This window comes from Moschus berezovskii, chromosome 1, assembly GCF_049115385.1.
Source record: "Moschus berezovskii isolate FMDL1 chromosome 1, NW_MosBer_1.0, whole genome shotgun sequence".
Lineage (NCBI taxonomy): Eukaryota > Metazoa > Chordata > Mammalia > Artiodactyla > Moschidae > Moschus > Moschus berezovskii.
Genome location: NC_142460.1, coordinates 101,046,841 through 101,056,540, shown reverse-complemented (window position 1 = coordinate 101,056,540; position 9,700 = coordinate 101,046,841). Strand labels below are relative to the sequence as shown.

At 43.8% G+C, this 9,700-nt stretch overlaps 1 protein-coding gene across 7 annotated transcripts in view; it reads left to right on the top strand.

Moving 5' to 3' along the window:
* LPP (LIM domain containing preferred translocation partner in lipoma) overlaps positions 1–9,700 on the top strand; it is a 772,586-nt gene that overhangs the window by 95,228 nt on the left and 667,658 nt on the right. The window lies entirely within an intron of this gene.

Below are 9,700 nucleotides of genomic sequence, written 5' to 3'. Positions count from 1 at the left end.
TTCCTTTGAGCATTTTGTCCAAACGTCTAGCACGGACTCTCAATCCTTGCTGTACATTAAAATCACCTGGGGTTTTAATTCTAACCATGCCTGGGTACCCCCTCTAGACATTCTGATTTAAATGGATTGGGGTGGGGCCCTGGCTACCAGCATTTGAAAAAAAAAATTAGTACTGCAGAGGATTCTAATATCCAGCCAAATCAATGCTTTAAGGGTAGAAAAACCCTCTCTTCACTCTTTTGTTGATGTGGTGTATTTTCTTCTGACTTAAGTGAACCCTCAGTCTCATGATGTTATCATTCCATTGAGAGATTGAATCTACTCACCCACAGCATTCATGCCTTTTTGAGGAGTTTAAGACTTTGAAGAGGATGTTACAGGAATGGACACGGATGCTGAAATCGGCAGCCATAGGGCATGGGAATGAGTCACTTTGGATTGGATCACTAGCAGCAACCAAAAGACAGAGCCATGACTTTGCCACCTTCCCTCCTCATTCATTGTCTTCCCAACCCCCTCACCAGATTTTCAGTGTTGAAGGAATTGTGTTTTTCAGTTGTGGGGTAGTCACCTTCCAGTGATTTTCCTTCTGAGCCTATCTGGCTTATTTACACTGGCTTGGATGTGTTTATAGTTTCCTGACTTTTTGTTTGTTGTTGTTCAGTTGCTCAGTTTGGTACCCCACGGGCTGCAGCACGCCAGACTTCCCTGTTCTTCTCCATCTTTGAAAAGTAAACTTTTTGTTTACTGATTGAATTTACTGCTACACTGAAAAGAAATGGCTTCAGTGGAGAAGATAGATCACTATGCGCGCAGAGGGTCCCATCTCTCTCTAGTGGAAGTACAGCCAGACTCTCCGCGTGGAACTTAGGGCTGTCTCCATCGTCTGACTCCAGTCTTTCACTCTAGAATCAAGGCCACTCTTCCCTGTCCCTGGGCTCCAGCCAGGTGTACTGTACCCTGGACCAGGATCTGCCCGATCGCTACCTTTGTTCCCTTTTTGTCTCGCTGGAACATTAGCTCTGTCCCTCATCCCAGTGGCTAGAAATAACCTTTTCTTTCCTAGAACCCTGCACTGCTCTGAGTGGGAACACTTGTAGAGCTTACTACATTGTACCTTGAACTATTGTTATTTATGCGTGTGTATGGTTCTTCCCCTTCTGAAAGCTTCTGGCGGGGGGCAGCCTCTTAATTTTGGTGTCTCCTGCCGTGCCAAGAATATTGGAAGCATTCCCTGAATGTTTTTTGAATAAGTGTGTTACTTTTAGTTCAACTCAGCCGTTGTCCAGAAATAATCTCATGAGATGTTGGTAGCTTTGGTGAACATTTGGGAGAGGTCCACCGTGATAGAGTGAAATCCGGTGACCTAGTTACAGAATATCCCCTGCAGGCTCACTGGTGAGGAAGGCTCATGTTTAAACTCAGTGAAAGAAGAGCCCGGCTTATTTATGGTGGCAGTTGTTTACATGTCTTTTAAAATGACCCTCCTCCCTTTTTAGTGGCTCCAAGATTTTAAAAAGTTCTTTAGATATAATTGGATATTATCAGTTTTCTTCCTATAGTAGTTCTAGGCAAGGTCTTTTGTTAATTGAGGGCTTACTGACTAAGCATGTATTTTTTTTTTAGCTCTTACATTTTATTGATTTAGTTGATTTACATGTTGATTTACAATGTTAAACAATTTAGTTGATTTACAAATCAATAAAATTTATTGATATAGTTGATTTACAGTGTTGTATTAGTTTCAGGTGTATAGCGAAATGATTCAGTTATACATAATGCATATATTCTTTTTCAGATTCTTTTCTCATATAAGTTATCACAGAACATTGCGTAGACTTCCCTGTGCTAGACAGCAGGTCCTTGTTGATGATCTGTCTTACATTAGCAGTGTGTGAATGTATGTTCATCTCAAGCTTCTGGTTTATCCCTCCCCACCATGTTTCCCCTTTGGTAACCATAAGTTTGTTTTCCATATCTGTAAGTCTGTTTCTGTTTTGGAAATAAGTTTATTTGTATTTTTTTAAATTAGATTCCATATAAGAGTGCTATCACATGACAGCATTTAGAATGGGGCTGCCATTGAGCTGTCTGCAGGGATTAATAAGAGGTGGAGATGCTGTTCCTGCACTTCCGGCTGAGCCTGGCTGAAACCCACACACCCAGAAACCCCATGTGCTGTGGTGGGTCAGTGAGTGGGCAGGCGATGACAGAGGCAGTGATGACAGTCACTGTTCTGGTCTTCATTTATGAAAATTAGAAGACTGAACTCACTTGTTAGTGAGCTTCTGGACTCTCCTGATATTCCCTGAAATTATAATTCTGTTTATTATTAAAATTAATAATAAAATTAGTATTAAAATAGCAGTTCTTCCGGTAAAAGTAATATATGCTCATGTTGCAAATTTAGAGTATAAAAGTATAAAAAGAAAATGAAAGCCAGCTATAATCCCATACTTCACAGGTAACAGTGACATTTTATTTGTGGAAGTCTGACTATGTGACCCCAGCTTTCTTGACCTGAACTCACCTTCCACAATCTAGTTCTCAGCTCACTCTATATAACATTTTTAAAACATTTGTGATTAAAAGGATACTGTATTTCAACCCAAATGTACTTTCATCTGTTTGGACACCTGCTAACCTCATACATATATATATATATATACACACACATGCACAAAAAGAGGAGCCGTCACTGTTGTTGAGAACCAACCTCTCATTTCACAGATAGAAAAACTGAGGCCTGGAACTTGTCCAGGATCATTTAAAAGAGAGAAATGGCCACCGGCACTTCAGCCCACGTCTCCTGAATTCCTGTCCAGTGCTGTTTTTCCCTGTCAGTGATACCTCCTTACTAAGTCATGGAAGCAGGGGTGGAGAGAGAAAAGGAAAAACACATCAGTTCTAAATAGTGCAGTTTTTTTCCTGAGTCCTTTTGAGGAGCTATTTTTGTGACTATTCAGAGCATGTACAAGGCCGCCTCTCGGAGTGTTGAGGCTGGACCAAGAGGCCATTCACTGCTGACTGTAGCCTCCACGGCAGGCTCCGCAGAACCCTGGGTTCAGAAACCAGATGGGAACAGACTTTGTCAGTCGAAGTTCAGGGTCTGAATGTACACAGAAAACGCTGACTGCGCATCCTGTTAAGCTGTGTGCCTAACGATGAAACAGTGATGAAGGAGTGTGACTGGTGGGGCGGGGTCGGGTTGCTGTTGGGATGGGTTCATCTTAGTCTGTAATTCATCTGTGACCTCCAGTAAGTCTTATACATGAATGCAGATTATTCATTCTCTCTCAATGTGACCTTTTATTCTAACTCCCCAATCATTTAGTTCTTTCCTTTTTCATACAGAACAAAGCATGAACTCCTGTTTGACATTTAAGGCTCTTTGGGATCTATCCTTTTTTTTTTTTTCCATTTTTAAAAAATTTTAAATCGGAAGGTAATTGCTTTACAGAATTGTGTTGGTGTCTATCAAACATCAACATGAATCAGCCATAGGGAAATAGTTATTTGATTATTGGGCTGCGCTGGATCTTAGTTGGGGCATGTGAGCTCTAGTTCCCTGACCAGGGATTGAACCTGTGTGCTCTCTCCTTGACACTGATTTACTATGGAGCTGTAATAATGTAGTGGTTAAGAGCCAGCCTTGACAGCCAGGCTGTTCCACCATTAATTAGCACTCTTACCTCAGCACATTACTGAATCTATCTTTCACTTTCCTCATGTGTAAATGGGAGTCAGATTGTTCTGGTGAGTAAATGAGTTGCTGCTGCTGCTGCTAAGTCACTTCAGTCGTGTCCGACTCTGTGTGACCCCATAGACGGAAGCCCACCAGGCTCCCCCGTCCCTGGGATTCTCCAGGCAAGAACACTGGAGTGGGTTGCCATTTCCTTCTCCAATGTGTGAAAGTGGAAAGTGAAAAGGGAAAGTGAAGTCGCTCAGTCGTGTCTGACCCTTAGCGACCCCACGGACTGCAGCCTACCAGGCTCCTCCATCCATGGGATTTTCTAGGCAATAGTACTGGAGTGGCTTGCCATTGCCTTCTCCGGAGTAAATGAGTTAGGATTTGTAAAGGTGAATCAGTGACTAGGTCCTAATTCATGACATGGAGAGTCCTTTCTTTATTAAGTGGATACTTTTCCAGTTTCTCCACTGATAGCATTTCCCTTTCGTACTAGACTTCTGGTCGTTCATGATATGGCCCCTCATTTTTCTGCCTCTGTGCAACTGTGACACTCATCTTTAACACACTAGCCCTCTCATTTCTGCCTGTCCAAATCTTAATCATCCTTTTAAGGCCAGGCTCAAATGTTCTAGCCATTTCTTTCTTCACTCATTCATATATTCTTCATCCCTTTAGCAAAAATTTTTATAGAGTGTCTAATTGTGTGCCAGGTGCATTTTCTAGGAAGGTTTACATGGTTCCTCAAGTGGGGGGAAGTTCATCACATTTACCAGTGCTATGACGTATGGCCATTGATATTACTTTTCATTTTCTGGTGAGCTCATTTGATCTCCCCTACCAGAACATTAGCTCTTTGAGAGCAGGGTGCTTATTGCATGGGTGCATGCTGAGTCACTTTAGTCGTATCTGAATCTTTGAGATCCCATGGACTGTAGTCTGCCAGGCTCCTCTATCCATGGTTATTTCTCCAGGCAAGAATAACTGGAGTGGGTTGCCATGCCCTGCTCCAGAGGATCTTCCCGACCCAGGGATTGAACCCGCATCTCTTATGTCTCCTGCATTGGCAGCTGGGTTCTTTACTACCAACATCACCTCAGAAGCCTCAGGGTGCTTATTAAGCTACATTTAGATTGAAAAAATAATGAATAAAGACTTACTCTTTGTGGATATTTTTATTACCTTCTATTAAAGTTAAGAAAATAGAAACAATGTGGTGTGTGTGAGAGAGGGAGAGAGAGCCAGAGAGAGAAGAGATAGTTTGAATGAGAAGAAGGTTGAGGCTGGTTTTGAGGGCAGAGAACCACCTCCAAGCTGGGAACAGGAATGAGAGAGAAGCTGCAGATGCAAAGACAAACAGCATGAGAGAGTAGGTTATTGTTTGAACTGTAAAGCAGTTGCTCCAAGAAATGGTTTTCCTTAAGTGGTAGAAAATGTGGAGTGAATTGGGTCTCACTTTTCCTTTCCCTCTTTAGGAGGTCAGAACTGACTTTTAAAATGAGGTGGTGGAGGAAGGTGGAGTTTGGAGAAGGAAAGTGAAAACTTTTCTGAGGCTCTCTTTGCCAAATAGCTCCCTGGAGAGAGAAAGTTTAGAGGGAGGGCCTGGCCAGGCCAGCCAGCAGCAAGCAGACCCGCTCGCTCTTTCTTTCGTCATTGTTCTGGTCACTGACCCATCCCTGTTCCTCCCTTCCAAACATCTTCTTTCCTTTTTCCTTTTTTAAAACATATTACAGGTGAGACGCTAGGGGAAAATTGAAACAAAACACGAAGGAGACAGTTTCAATATACAATGATGAAAATGATGCATTTTAGATTTGTTTGCCTGGTCTGTTTCCCACTTCGGGCATCCCCTCCTGCCATCCCTCTCCTCATTTCATTTTCCCAACTTCTACCCGTCTCTGACTGAAGGCCAGAGAGGAGACCTGACCATATAGCAGGTTTGAGAAGGCAGTAGGGCAGTTTTCAAGTGCTGACTCTAGAGGTTTAACGTGAGCAAATTCCTTTTCCTGAAGGTTTTTAGCTGTTGTTGTTGTTTTTTTTTCCTGGAGTTTACTGCTAAAGATGCTTTGCCGTGGAAGGCACGGAATTTCAGTGATGGGCCTGTATTGACTGAATGCTTGGTGTATGCACACATCAAACTGCACGGGAGAGGGATGCTGAGATGGGAAAACTGGACTTCTGACTGGAAGGGCTCAGGGGTGTGTGTATGTGAGTGCTGTGGGGAGATTGGTTTCTGGGGATGGAGGGTGGGTCAGGGGATGGGCAGATTGGTGTGTTGACAACTGATAATCAGCTGGAGGCTGGCTGTAAACTGATCAATGATGCAAGGAAGGGCAGACGGTTCCGTTTGCTGCTGCTGGGGAAGGCTTCACTGCAGGGTGTGGTGTTGAAAGTCTTGAAATACAGATAGGACTTCAATAAACAAGGAAGCTAGATGTGCGTCTTCAAGACAAAGGGAACAGCAGAGGCCTGGGAAGACCTAGAAAAATGGTGGGCGGAAGCTGTGAAGGTGAGGCATTTGTGTCAAGTCATAGAAGTGGTATACCCCGCCTCCCCACCCTTCAACGCCATGGTACGCTTGGGGCTTTTGTTACTGTTTTTTCCCCACTGTAAGCAGTAGAGAGTGGTTATGAGTTTTAGAAAAAGCTGTGATAGGATTGCTCTGGTGCATGTGTGTATTTTGTTTTGCTTTTTTACTCTTTAATTTTCCGAGTCTTTTTAGGAACTGTGAGGCAACCTTCACTCTGGGAAGTGTGCACTGGCGGTCTTTCCCGTGTCTTTTTTTTCCTCTTCCTGCCTGGCCTGGGGCCTCGTCCGGCTTGTGATGATGAAGTGTGGCAAGGCCAGCTCCTGGGAGCTGACCTGAGGTCTCTGAGCAGACCCTGGGCACTCTTCAAGGTCTCCCATCCTTTTTCCTCCTCCTTTTCTCTTCTTTCTCCCCTCCTTCCCCCTCTCTCTCCCCACCCCCAGCAGCAGCAGCAGCCCTCCCCTCCCTAAAATAAATAAACCAGTCGCTCCAAAAGGTTCCAAGCACATTAGTCACATATCCCAGAAGTTTAATACAGAATTATTTTGACAGCGAGAACAAGAAGTGTTTTCTAGTTGAACGCACAGAACTTGCTTCTTCCAACTGGGCTTTCTGCCGCAGAGACAGATGATATGTTTTTAGATGGATCTGCCGCGCAGGAGACTGCGTCGCTTCCCTTGGAAACATGACAAACTGCTCACTCCCAAAAGTGGCTGGGAAAAAGATGTGAAAGGAGAGGGAGAGGGAGAGGGAGAGGGAGAGGGAGAAAGCACAGACTTATTGAGAACATAACTTTCTCCCTAATAACTTCTATCAGCCACCGAGAGCTTTCTATGTGTTTATTTATTTATTTGGCCGCCTCTGGAGCCGGGAAGTCCTTTTTTAAACCCCGGGCTCATGGGTGTTCTAAAAGATGAGGACAGGTCGAGTTATTGCAATGCGGGTGGCTCTCCAAGCATTCCAGTTGAATAGCTCTTCCAGAAATATTTCTTGACTCACTTATTTAGCACTTTCTGTTGCCGTTACTAAGCAGATTGGAGAGTCCTCCCTGTGATTTCGCCAGACTCCTCTTGGGCTGACGTGGATCCGCTTATTCCTATCTGGCCCATGGAAAGGCGGAGGAATGTGAAGCTGAAGTCCACTGGCGCCCAGGAGGGACTTTAGCCTGAGCGTCCAGAGCGCAGTCTCAAGAGCCAAAAAAAAAAAAGTGTGTGTGCTCCTTTCCCGGCTTCGCCCTTCTCCTTCAAGACCCCATCGCCAGGCTGAAAGAGCTTTCTTCCAGGGTGGCTCACCTGGGTGTGATGACCTAGAGATGAGTCTGGAGGAGAGACATTAAGGAACTTCCACCCCTGGGATAAGTGTCCTTATGGCTCCAGTGATCCTCCACTCTTGCTTCTCAAATCTTTCTAGAGATTTCCAGCCTTTTGTGGGGGCTGAGCTGACTGCTCTAGCTTTAGTGTGTACCCGCAGGAGCTCTTCTAACCCCCTCTCATTGTTCTTCATTAGCCCCTCATCCCCAGGTCTTCATCCAAGTAACGTCTGTGTGGTCTGGAAATTAACTGGCCATATGACCTTGGACAGTGGACTCACTGGGCCTTAGTATTTTCAGAACCTTTCCTTTTTAAACCCCTCATGAAACCTCATGGGAAATCCCAATACAGGTTTCCACTGCTCTCTCTAAACAGTGTTCCTATAAAACAGTTCATGAGCCAAAATGGAGTAAAGCGAAAATCTTCTTCGGCTTTCTTTAGTGAAAACTGGTACCGATGTAGGTCTTTTGTAAAAGCAAAGTGATATAAAGAAAACTATTGAAAAGCAGAAGATACCTATATATAAAATAGCCGAAACATAACTACATGGTGATGCTGCCATTGACTGTTGTTAAATGGTTAAATAGGCTTCCATTCATTGCCAAGTTGTCGTCCAGATCTCTATACTTCTGTGGAACCTACTTTGAAAACCATTGTATTGGAGGCACTGCAGGACTTCTGGTAGCCCTGGTGACCACGGTTCTGGCTTCTTCAAGTTTTCTGCCTCTCTGGACATGTCTCAAGGTTTAGAAAGTGGCCCTTGTACAGATGAGGAAGATGGGCCCGGAGGGAGGCATGCCCCTTGCTGGTTTCCTCACACTGGCTTTGAAGTCCTGCGTGATGAAGGCCTTTTGGCTGGTTCCCCTCCAGTGATTGTTCTTGCGGGGCTGCTCTGCCCCGAGGCTTCCACGCCTGGGCTGGGACCTATGCCCCTCCGTGCCCAGCACCTCATTATCGTTCACTGAGCTGCACTGAGCAGTCATCTCAGTGAATTCTTGGTACCATTGTTAGGCTTATAGGCTCTGTCTCAGAAGCATTATGAGAGGAGTAACGTGGCATTCAAGCTGTTTTTAAGGAAATTCTTTTTTTAAAAGAAGTGCTGAAGAGAAAGGTAAAGTGCTGAAGAGAAAGGTAAAGTGCTGAAGAGAAGGGTAAAGTGCTGAAGAGAAGGGTAAAGTGCTGAAGAGAAAGGTAAAGTGCTGGGAGAAGGGTAAAGTGCTGAAGAGAAAGGTAAAGTGCTGAAGAGAAAGGTAAAGTGCTGAAGAGAAAGGTAAAGTGCTGGGAGAGGAGGAAAGAATGGGCCGTCTCTCTTCTCTGATTCTGATGCAGCGGCTACAATTGTGCAACACTCTACTGTTTCCAGAGAAGGTTCTGACTTCTACCACCATATTTTACATTTTCACATTGCAAGAAAATTTTTCTTTTTTGCCTATTCTCTGTAAACCTTTATTTTACAAGTGGCTTTCAAACTGTGGTTTGTTTGACCAATTCACTTATGAACTCTAGTAGGTATTAATTTTTCCACAACATTTCCTTACTTTTAGAAATTAAATTAAAATTTCCTATATACTCCCAACTCCATAGGAATGTCAGGAAGTTGATTATGCAAGACAAATTCTAAAGAGCTTTTTTTCCAGCAAAGATCTCAGTTGAGCCTCACCATAACATAGACAAGAAGGAGACTCAATGAGGTAACACATGTAGAATCAGAGTTAGGCTCACAGTTCAGGTTAGGTTGAGAAGAATTTTGGGGATGTTAACCTTAGGCTCTCTGACTCATACCATTGCAACAAATTATTCCTTTTTCTGGTAGCCAGAATTATTAATGAATATCCTGTTAACAGCTACTGTTTATTAAGTGCTTATTTATGTGTCAAACGTTGCTAGGCAGACACTTTGTAAAAAGCTCATTTAAACTCTTTAGCTGTGTTATAAGGTAGAAATGATCATGTCCAGTTTGTAGATGAATCACTGGAGATATTGAAAGGACAAGTAAATTGCTGAAGGTTCCTCTTCACAGAGTCAATGGACCTCATCTTATAACCAGGACTGCCTGTCTCCAGAGGCCTTTCAAATAGAGGATGTGATCTCTACCCATCCTTGTCCTCACCAGGAGACAAAAAGTACTCTGGAAAATAACAAAGCTAGTTTGTGGGTGACCACACTAGTGGGTGC